General features: G+C 35.1%; 1 long non-coding RNA gene across 2 annotated transcripts; it reads left to right on the top strand.

Moving 5' to 3' along the window:
- Window positions 1-699: 699 nt before the first annotated feature.
- LOC148619961 (uncharacterized) lies at window positions 700-3,588 on the top strand. 2 transcript variants are annotated; one of them, XR_015921685.1, is made up of 2 exons: window positions 700-818; window positions 2,116-3,588. It is a non-coding gene; the product is annotated as an uncharacterized LOC148619961 (long non-coding RNA). The 2 variants fall into 2 exon arrangements; XR_015921684.1 differs by lacking the exon at window positions 700-818 and adding an exon at window positions 829-1,000.
- The last annotated feature ends 5,373 nt before the right edge of the window (window positions 3,589-8,961 follow it).

Raw genomic sequence — 8,961 nt, 5'->3', positions numbered from 1 at the left:
AACACACACACATGCAGATATCGACACACTGAGACAGATTGAGAACCATTTGAAGAGGGCACGGTGCTTGCAAATACAACAAAGAGCATAAGCCTTCCAGGTGATATTTCTTCCCCTGGCCACAGCGCCACAAAACTAAAAAAAATATTTAAGTCTGAGAATATTCTAAACTTCCATGGTAACTCCAATCAAATTTTTTGAAATTAATGATGTCACAAACATGCAGTTTAGAATTTTCTCAGACATAAGTAATTTTTAAAGTTTTGTAATGAAGCCTTCAAGACTAAAACATTATATCTGTAAATAATAGATTTGAACTGCAATCGCATTCATCGTTGTACGTGCACATAAATTTGCAAAATACAGGATATAATCGATGTCTGTTGTGAACAAACTATTGGCAGAGGCTAGGAAGGAGGGAGAAGAAATCCTTAGTGTTAATAACAAAGACTTCATTGTGTGGTTATTGATAAGTTTTCAACTTTTGTTTTTGAAATGTATTGTTTAGTAACTTTTGTCGTATTTTGCACGTGGGAGTGTGTAATATGTAAATAATTAAAGTTAAATTGTTACAAAATGTAGGCCGATGCACATTTTCTGAACTTTTTAGAAACTATGAGATTAATGATGTGTGTGGTATTTATGAATGTATTTCATGCATGTAGACATCTTAAAACGAGTTTAAATCTCTCTGATACCGGACGATTTCCCGATAACATTTTCACATGACACCAAACGTGATTATGTACACACGTATTCAATTTGATTGCACTTAAAAAGTACAGAAAATACTGCATGTACATTGATACCAATATTCGGTAAGTACAGTTGTACATCTCGTATCGTTTAGTAACTATTTTTAGACATGGGAATTCCCTTCATTTTCCGACTTCTTGTAAAACTTCCTTGTACATCTATTGTTAACGCGTTCTGCCGAAGCATAATGACTGTAGGTGCTCCAACTGATATAATAATTTGATCTAGGAAAACATTGATTGAGGTAATTTGAACTTATTGTTCGCGAAGGAAAAGCCGGACGCACATATTTACACCTTGTTTAAACAGGTACTGTACGTGCAGAATGGATAATATACCCTCCCCCCGTTTCTCTCAACACCCCTTAAAAATAAATTAATTTAAAAACGACACCTAATTTGAGATCAGGGGCGCCTTATACAGACATTTTGAACTGGAGAGGTGTCAGCCGGGTTTCTCCAGAAAAAGGGGGAGTGCTAGGACATTATTTTTCATTTATTGTCAATTTTACAGATGAAAATTACAAATTTTCCAATAGATAGGGAGGTGCTAACACCCTGCACCCACTGGATCCGACATATTTGCCAATAGCAAATGTCAGGTGAGAAAATATATGACTGTTACTGTGAAAAGGTGAGGGTTGAAGAAAAAAAGGGGGAGTATGTGGTATCCATTCTGCACGTACCTGTGGTTATAAATGCATTTCCATTCGCTTCATCTTTTGAAATCGCCATTGGTTCGACATTGTAATTTTCAAAATGAATTAGTTTGTCGAAGAATGAGTGTTTAAAAATCTATTTACACACTGCTTGGAAAATATCTCACATATACATGGAAGTGTTCATGTCTTTGTCATTAATGCTAATTTGGAATTATGAAATTAAAACATGCACAAAATGTACATACAGAACAGAACAAAAATTGGGATTGCAGTGGCGGATCCAGAGGGGGTAGACGGGTTTGTCACCCACCCCTTTTTCATGGAAAATTTGCCATTTTCATGTGTAAAATTGACAAAAATAACTGGAAAATAATGGCATAGCGTCCCCTTTTCTGAGGAACTCCGGCTGGCATCCCCCTTTTTAAAGTTGGTGGATTGTCAGAATGTAAACTATATATTGTGTATAGAAAAACCTTATTTTTATAATTGTGTTTTTTTTCCTTCTTTCATATAAATTTTAGGAACGGTATGCCGTACATGTACATGTACCAACAAAATTATTTTTTACGGGTGCAGAACATTTGTAGACGGTCATGAAACATGACAGTTCTTTCACATTTTCCTATATGTCTCTATGTCCTTTATATATCTTGTTATAAAAGGCCAGTCTATTAATAATAATGACCTTCTATTTTTAGCACGCTTAGTGGTACATGTATGGAGTAGGATTTATAAATAGCTCCAAAATGCACTCTTATTAAGATTGGCGCGAGGCAAATTCTGACTTCTAATCAAGTAGGTCTTTTGTTGCGTTTTTAATTTCTATACACATGTAGGAATGGAAGTTCAGAAAAGAAAAGCAGGGACTATGAATGATGATGATAGGACAAAGGACACCGAAGTTGAAGTAAATATCGAGAAAGAATCTACGTCGAAACCTTCAAATTCAATCCATAGTCGTCGTTTTAAGAAGAAGCAAATTCAGGTTCTTAAGTGTGGGGAATGTGGAGACGTATTTCATGAGATGACCGAATTAAGAAATCATTTAGAGTATCACAGAACTAGGAATGAATCCATCCCAGAGTCGTCGCTGCCGAAACTAATTAATACAGGTCCTAGACTTTTTGAGTGCAACATATGCGACCGTGTATTTTGCGAAAGTGGATTTCTGAAGATTCATGCACGAATCCATCAAGGATTAAGACCTTATCGATGCCCAGAATGCAACCTTAGGTTTGACAGTTGTATTGAACTCCAAAAGCATAGCAACACACATTCTTCTAATGGAAATCGTAACGGAAGTGATCAATTGCGCAAGTGCGACGTTTGCGATGAAGTATTTGACTCTGCAGAAGAATATGCACAGCACCTAAAAACTCATAAGGGAATCTATCATGATCCTTCAACGGAACCTCTGAGATCATCTGTACATGAAAAGTTCGATTGTAAACTGTGTGGGAAAAAAATACGAGGATTAACTGGCTTACGATTACATATGTTGAATAAACATGAGAAAAGGTACATGTGCCCGAAGTGTTTAGTTAGATTTAACTCTAAAACACTATAAGCTGGTCACAAGTGTTTGGAATCATTCACGTGTAAGGAATGTAATCTGGTGTTTACCAGTAGGTCGGCTTACACTGGTCATGTCAGAAAAATTCACAAGAGTAAAGCAAAAACATATATCTGTTCGACATGCAAGAAGGGTTTCCCATCTCAAGTCGCTCTCGATGTTCATTTGCGCATTCACACTGGAGAAAAACCATTTTCGTGTGAGCATTGTGGCAAAAAATTTACCCAGATGCATTCACGTGACCGACACGTGCTAACGCATATTGGAGAGAAAAATGAAATGTGTCCGTTGTGCCATAAAGCCTTCATGACGAAAGATCAAGTGAAGACTCACATGCTCGTTCATAATCCAGGAGATCCAGTAAACTGCAATTACTGCGGAAAAGAATTTAGAGGAAAACTTTATCTAAAAAATCATTTATCACGGTGTAAATTGAGACTTTCTGAAACAGAAAAGAAACAATAGCTGCAACAGATTCACTAAATAAATTAAATGAGACAGTTCTAATAGTTTTGGAATCCGTTTTCTGATATAAAAATATTCTGTATATGGTCATTAAATGGACATATATTCTGTGAAATAAATTGCTATCACGTAATTTATACGTTAGGTTGGGTTTATTTCATCCTGTTTATCATCTTTCTTCGCTATCGCTTATCATGTTGCGGTCGTATCACGCGGCGTTTGATGGAACTATACATCATTCCTTTTTTTGTATGTCAGCTTCATTATAATGTCGGGGTTGCCCAGTTGTATTCTGTTCGACAATAACTTTAATCTGATTATTTTGCATGGTATGGTTTTCAGACTTTAAGTGTCTGAAGTAACACTCTGTGTAAGAATCAGGCAATGGGTGGCATGTCATTGTTCTCAATTTGTTTGTTTTTTTGCCTTAAATATATTCAATACATCTAGTTACAACACAGTATATCCTAAAAGCATGTACGTTGAGTGATTGCATATAAATATAAATTCAATTTACATTATAATTAAATTGATCATAATATGCGCTGCAATTATACATGCATTTTGATATTCATGCATGTACGGGTACATGTTATAAACAAGGAAACCAGCGAAACCTAGAACAATAGATGAAATACTAGTTCTAGTTTCCACAACAGTTTTTTTGTTTTTAATCCATACGATACAAAATATCGACAAAAATAACCAAAGCGTCAGCAGTGGGATAATTCAAATACGTCAAAACCCCAAAACATGGATATGGCCAATACGTGAACACAAAAGTCATGAAACAGAGCCGATCTACAAACAAAATGTAATAAATTAGATATCACAAGAAGAAATCATTGAGGTAGAACCCATCTACATGTATGTGAGTTCCATTGTAGTAAAATATTAGACAAATTAGGATATATTAAAAAGATGCAACAATATATCTAATAAGCTTGGATGATCAGCTGCAGTAAAAAACAAAAACAAAAAACAAAAAAAGAAAAAAAAAAGCAATATCAAACAAACAAACAAATAAAACAGCAACCTTAGGCATTACACAAACGCGAATTGTAAGAAAAAATGTCATGTGACAACCATAGCTTCTTAGGGGCGGACTCGGTGTATGCTTTTTAACTTGGGTATCGAAAATGTACAGATGAGGTCTGTTCTAACCTCTCAGGGGAACTGTCTTAAGATCCGGCTCTAGGACAGTTCTAAAGGTGTCATGGAACAGTTCTAGAGCCAGTTCTTCTGACAATTCTACTAGCAGAACCGGCTCTACGAGAACATTTCTAGTACTAGATGCAGCTCTCCTGACAGTTCTAGCAGAGCCGGCTCTACAAGAACAGTTCTAATAATAGAGCTAGCTCTACGAAAACAGTTCTATTAGTAGAGCCGGCTCTGCTAGAACTATCTGAAGAGATGGCTTTAGGATTGTCCGCGAACTGTTTTAAATCTGACAGAACTGTTGTTCTGACAATTCTATAACAGTCTTGTGAGAGGTTAAAATCATCTCATCTGTATGCATGAAATCTTAATTGGACGACAACACATGTAACATACAAAGACAATAGCAATTATACATTTACTAGTTGTAAAATATCAAAGCCTTATATTAGAAATCCAGACCGAGGCAATGAGAATAACGTACAAAAATATGACGTCGTTATACATCATATTATCTGAGAATCCGTAACTGACAAAACTGATAAATGAAACCTAGTCTCAGTATTCCATCATAACAAACAGTTATAGAATTTTATATTCATTCATTTCCATATTGGTGCACGTTAATCATTTAGCTAGGCGTTATCAATGTACAGATCTATTCAAGACATGTATTAGATAGTTCTATAAGCAAGATAAATTCTCCGTAATCGTTATATATGTCTACATCGAAGATATAAATTATTATCCCATATCGTGTGACATTTCAAGAATCATGTTTCTTCGTGGTGTTTTAATTTAATCTGAACTGAAATAAGAAGAAGAAAGGCGAAAGTCTAGACTTCTTATATTGTTGCAAAGCCTATACATAGTCCGACAAATCCAGTGCTACAATAGTATATTTACGTTGCTAGACGTCATATAGAAAGATGATATTTTGTCTTTTTAGACTTATTACGCCCATATACGCTAATAGCTGTCAAATAATGAGTACACTTCCATTACTCATCAGAATTTGCATAAGCTTAGTGATCTATGAAGTTATCGTAGTCGCAGAAGTGATTTGTCGAGTGATGTTTATCAGGTGGAAGATCAATCTCCTCGCAGACGTACATATGTATTGAAATTTATCCGTTTCAAAGCGGTTACACCCCTGCTGTTCTTAGGCATAAAATTCGCTTCTTTATGAAAATACGTATACCGAAAGGGGATTAAGTAATGCACAATCGTTGTGAAATATTGTGTATCTAGGACAACATGGTTTATATTATATTAAGTGAGCGGAATGACACGTTGTCAGTCAGAATGTGGTTATAAGACCCGCGGAGACTGAAGTACATGGACTATGAAGTTTGAACGTATTTATCTGCATTTCAAAACACAGTCTTAAAACAAGTATTAATACACATGTAAAAAATTACAGTACAGAAATTTACAAATGAGGCAAGGTCCGAGAATTTTAAACTTTTCAATTTCTTTTGTCAGGAAAAAATGAAATAAATGCCACTGTCTGAAACGATGACATTATCATCTACAACATCAATAACTATCGTACTGAACAAAGTTGGAGACTCCGGAGATTGTCCCAGTCTAAATACTGTATTAAAAAGTATAGTTACTCTGGTAAAACTGCGACACGGTGTCATCTGCAAGTAGAACGGTACTTCTTTTTCAGGTCACTCTTCGATGACCTTTTTTAAGGAAAAAATTTCAGATGCGGTAGTGAGACAAATTTTGTGCTGTGCAGATAAAACTTGCTCTTTGTTATATACCCACAATCAGTGATTTTACCAGCTCTTCTGCAAGTTAATTCTACAGTAAGCCGAGAATAAATTCACTAAGCAGATTATAATGAGTAGTGATGTTCCATACTTATTTCACTTCTCTCAGATAGCTGTGGAAAATTCAGGGGGTGGTTGTATGCAAATATTTTGCACCCTCCGCGCTTTTCTAAGGAAACCCGGTTGCCATCCATTCTTTTCAAAGTGTCTCGGTACGCCTATGTAGCCGGCGAAGTAATACCCCGGAAGTCGAGAAGCGATTATAGGTCTGTGGAGATGATTAATGTTGTGCAGTTACACTGTACCATTTATTGGAAAGCATGAAATAGATTTATTTTATTTGTTGTTACATACTTTTATGCTCAAAGTCAATAAAAAGTGTTCATTAAATAACAAAAAATATCTCTGTTTCTATAACATTACAAGAGTCAGTGACACGAAGACTGAATTAATGGACAGCCTGTTTCTACCTATTAAGTTTTATTTCCTCTTTCGTAAACAAATGATCGGTGTATGCTGACTTTTCTATATAGACTGAGATTATTAAGAACTTTACTCAAGGCATTAAAACTTACACTAACCTTCAGAATGTGATACAGGGTGACGGCTGCGACGACCTACGTATTCAATATATAGCCTAAACTTCGACTTCGGTCTGTTTTCCTCTGTACAGGTTAATTAATGTTCGAATTGCCATCTTGAGACTTGTGTGTGCTGACTTAATATGGTGTTTGGGGTTAACGTCCTAGTATTGCATAGACGCGGGCGGTTGTCGTACGCTTTTCTATTCAAGTCAATATTCAAAATGGTTTTAGGCTTTGCCTATGACGGATTGAGGTATTTGTATTTAAATAACACTAAATTGTTGATTACATTGTATGTGTAGTTATACTAACGGGAATATGCGAAACTTCCTATAACACATGATGCGCGTCTGCGTTAAAAGTTCAAACAATCCCTTCCTAACCGCATATGTCATTTTTGAAAAACGCCACTTCCGAAAGAACGATTTATAGCCATTCATAATTCAAAACATCTACACATGTCATACATGCGACGTCGCTGACTCCCCGTCCATATTATTATGGTCTAGTAAAAAGTTAGTATGAACAACCCCTTACATGTAGCTCCTTAGTGCGAGTTTTATTTGGCAAGTAGTGTATAAGTCTCTATTTGGAACATTTTACACAAATTTAAGTAAATACATGTCGGATCCAAATCATAATAAAAGAATAAATATAATCGATTATATACAATTTAACGTAGAAAGATTATTCTTGATTTCAATTACGCTACTTAAGTTCCATATTCTTCGATAAAATAATAAATGGATTATTTATACATAAATCTACAAATGTCATGTATTATTTTGTACAAGTAACAAAATGGCAGGAAAAGTCATACAAGTGATCACTTGCATGGTGACAATACACATAATTATTTGTTTACATGTAGGACGCTTACCCTACCGGTGCACCTGATCCATGCTCCCAGTTTTTAGTGAAGTCCGAGTTGCTCATTTTCATTTGCTTTGTATGTATGATTTTAGTTACTTTATGTTCTTTGTATATGTCTGTTTTCCATGTCTGGTTTTTGTCCCTGGATTACATTCTTTTGATTACCGCTATAACCTCGGTTCCCTTGATTACTCTCTCATGTACATGTTCAACCTGTGCAAAGTCAGTTTTAAGCAAAGAAAAAAAAAATAAGCTGATTGGTATTCATGAAACCATATATAAATGCAAAATAATGGTAGATGAAGAACAAGTAATCTCGTTTCCTCGTTATTCAATGTAGCTAAGGCTGGTCGAGCTAGATATCTTCTCAAATGGGAGATAACTCCTACAAAATATGGGAATAAAAAAGAAGAAAAAAATGGCTAGCTTAACACCTATCATTAAGAACATATATTGTAACGTACATGTAGGACATTGAAACTTAAACAGACCGTCAGAATGTGATACTGTCCCTGAATTTTCAACATTGACCCCATTAACTTTGATCTCGGTCAATATTTCTCTGTATAGGTCAATAAATGTCCACATTGCCCTCATTATATGATTTAAACTGTATTCAATACTTTGACAAGTAAATCTGTGTAGGAAATGCCTTTTATAAGATTTTTGACTGTAATCAACAAAATGTGATAAGAGTAAATACACTTTTCGATGTTGAATTAAATAAAGATTTAAGACTCAATTTACATATCTGCAGATCGGTGGCTCTAATAAGATTCCCCCAAATACCAGAATTTCACTGATTTATCTGACAGAAATCGCCTTATTTTAAAGTTTTAGAGTTTTCAATTATTTTTTCGCTCGCCCATTTCTCTGGCTTCAAGCTGATTTGCTAATTATTGGAATCAGATTGCTAACATAAATCACGTCTGACAATCATGATTAAAGTCTTCCATTGCATATTTGACCTGGCCCTTTTGCTGTTTTACATGCTTAGGATTTATAAAACGATAGTCATTTTTGTATTGAAATATATGGCTTTTCCTTAAACTGACATAATGCAAAATCTTATATTATCTAAAAGCGAAATGCAAAGTAATGTGTAAATAT

The sequence above is a fragment of the Perna viridis genome, chromosome 4 (assembly GCF_037379345.1).
Source record: "Perna viridis isolate PV_CMFRI_1.1 ecotype Kerala chromosome 4, ASM3737934v1, whole genome shotgun sequence".
NCBI classification, from domain to species: Eukaryota; Metazoa; Mollusca; class Bivalvia; order Mytilida; family Mytilidae; genus Perna; species Perna viridis.
The sequence above is the reverse complement of the archived record's forward strand: the minus strand, read 5'-3'. Positions and strand labels throughout refer to the sequence as shown.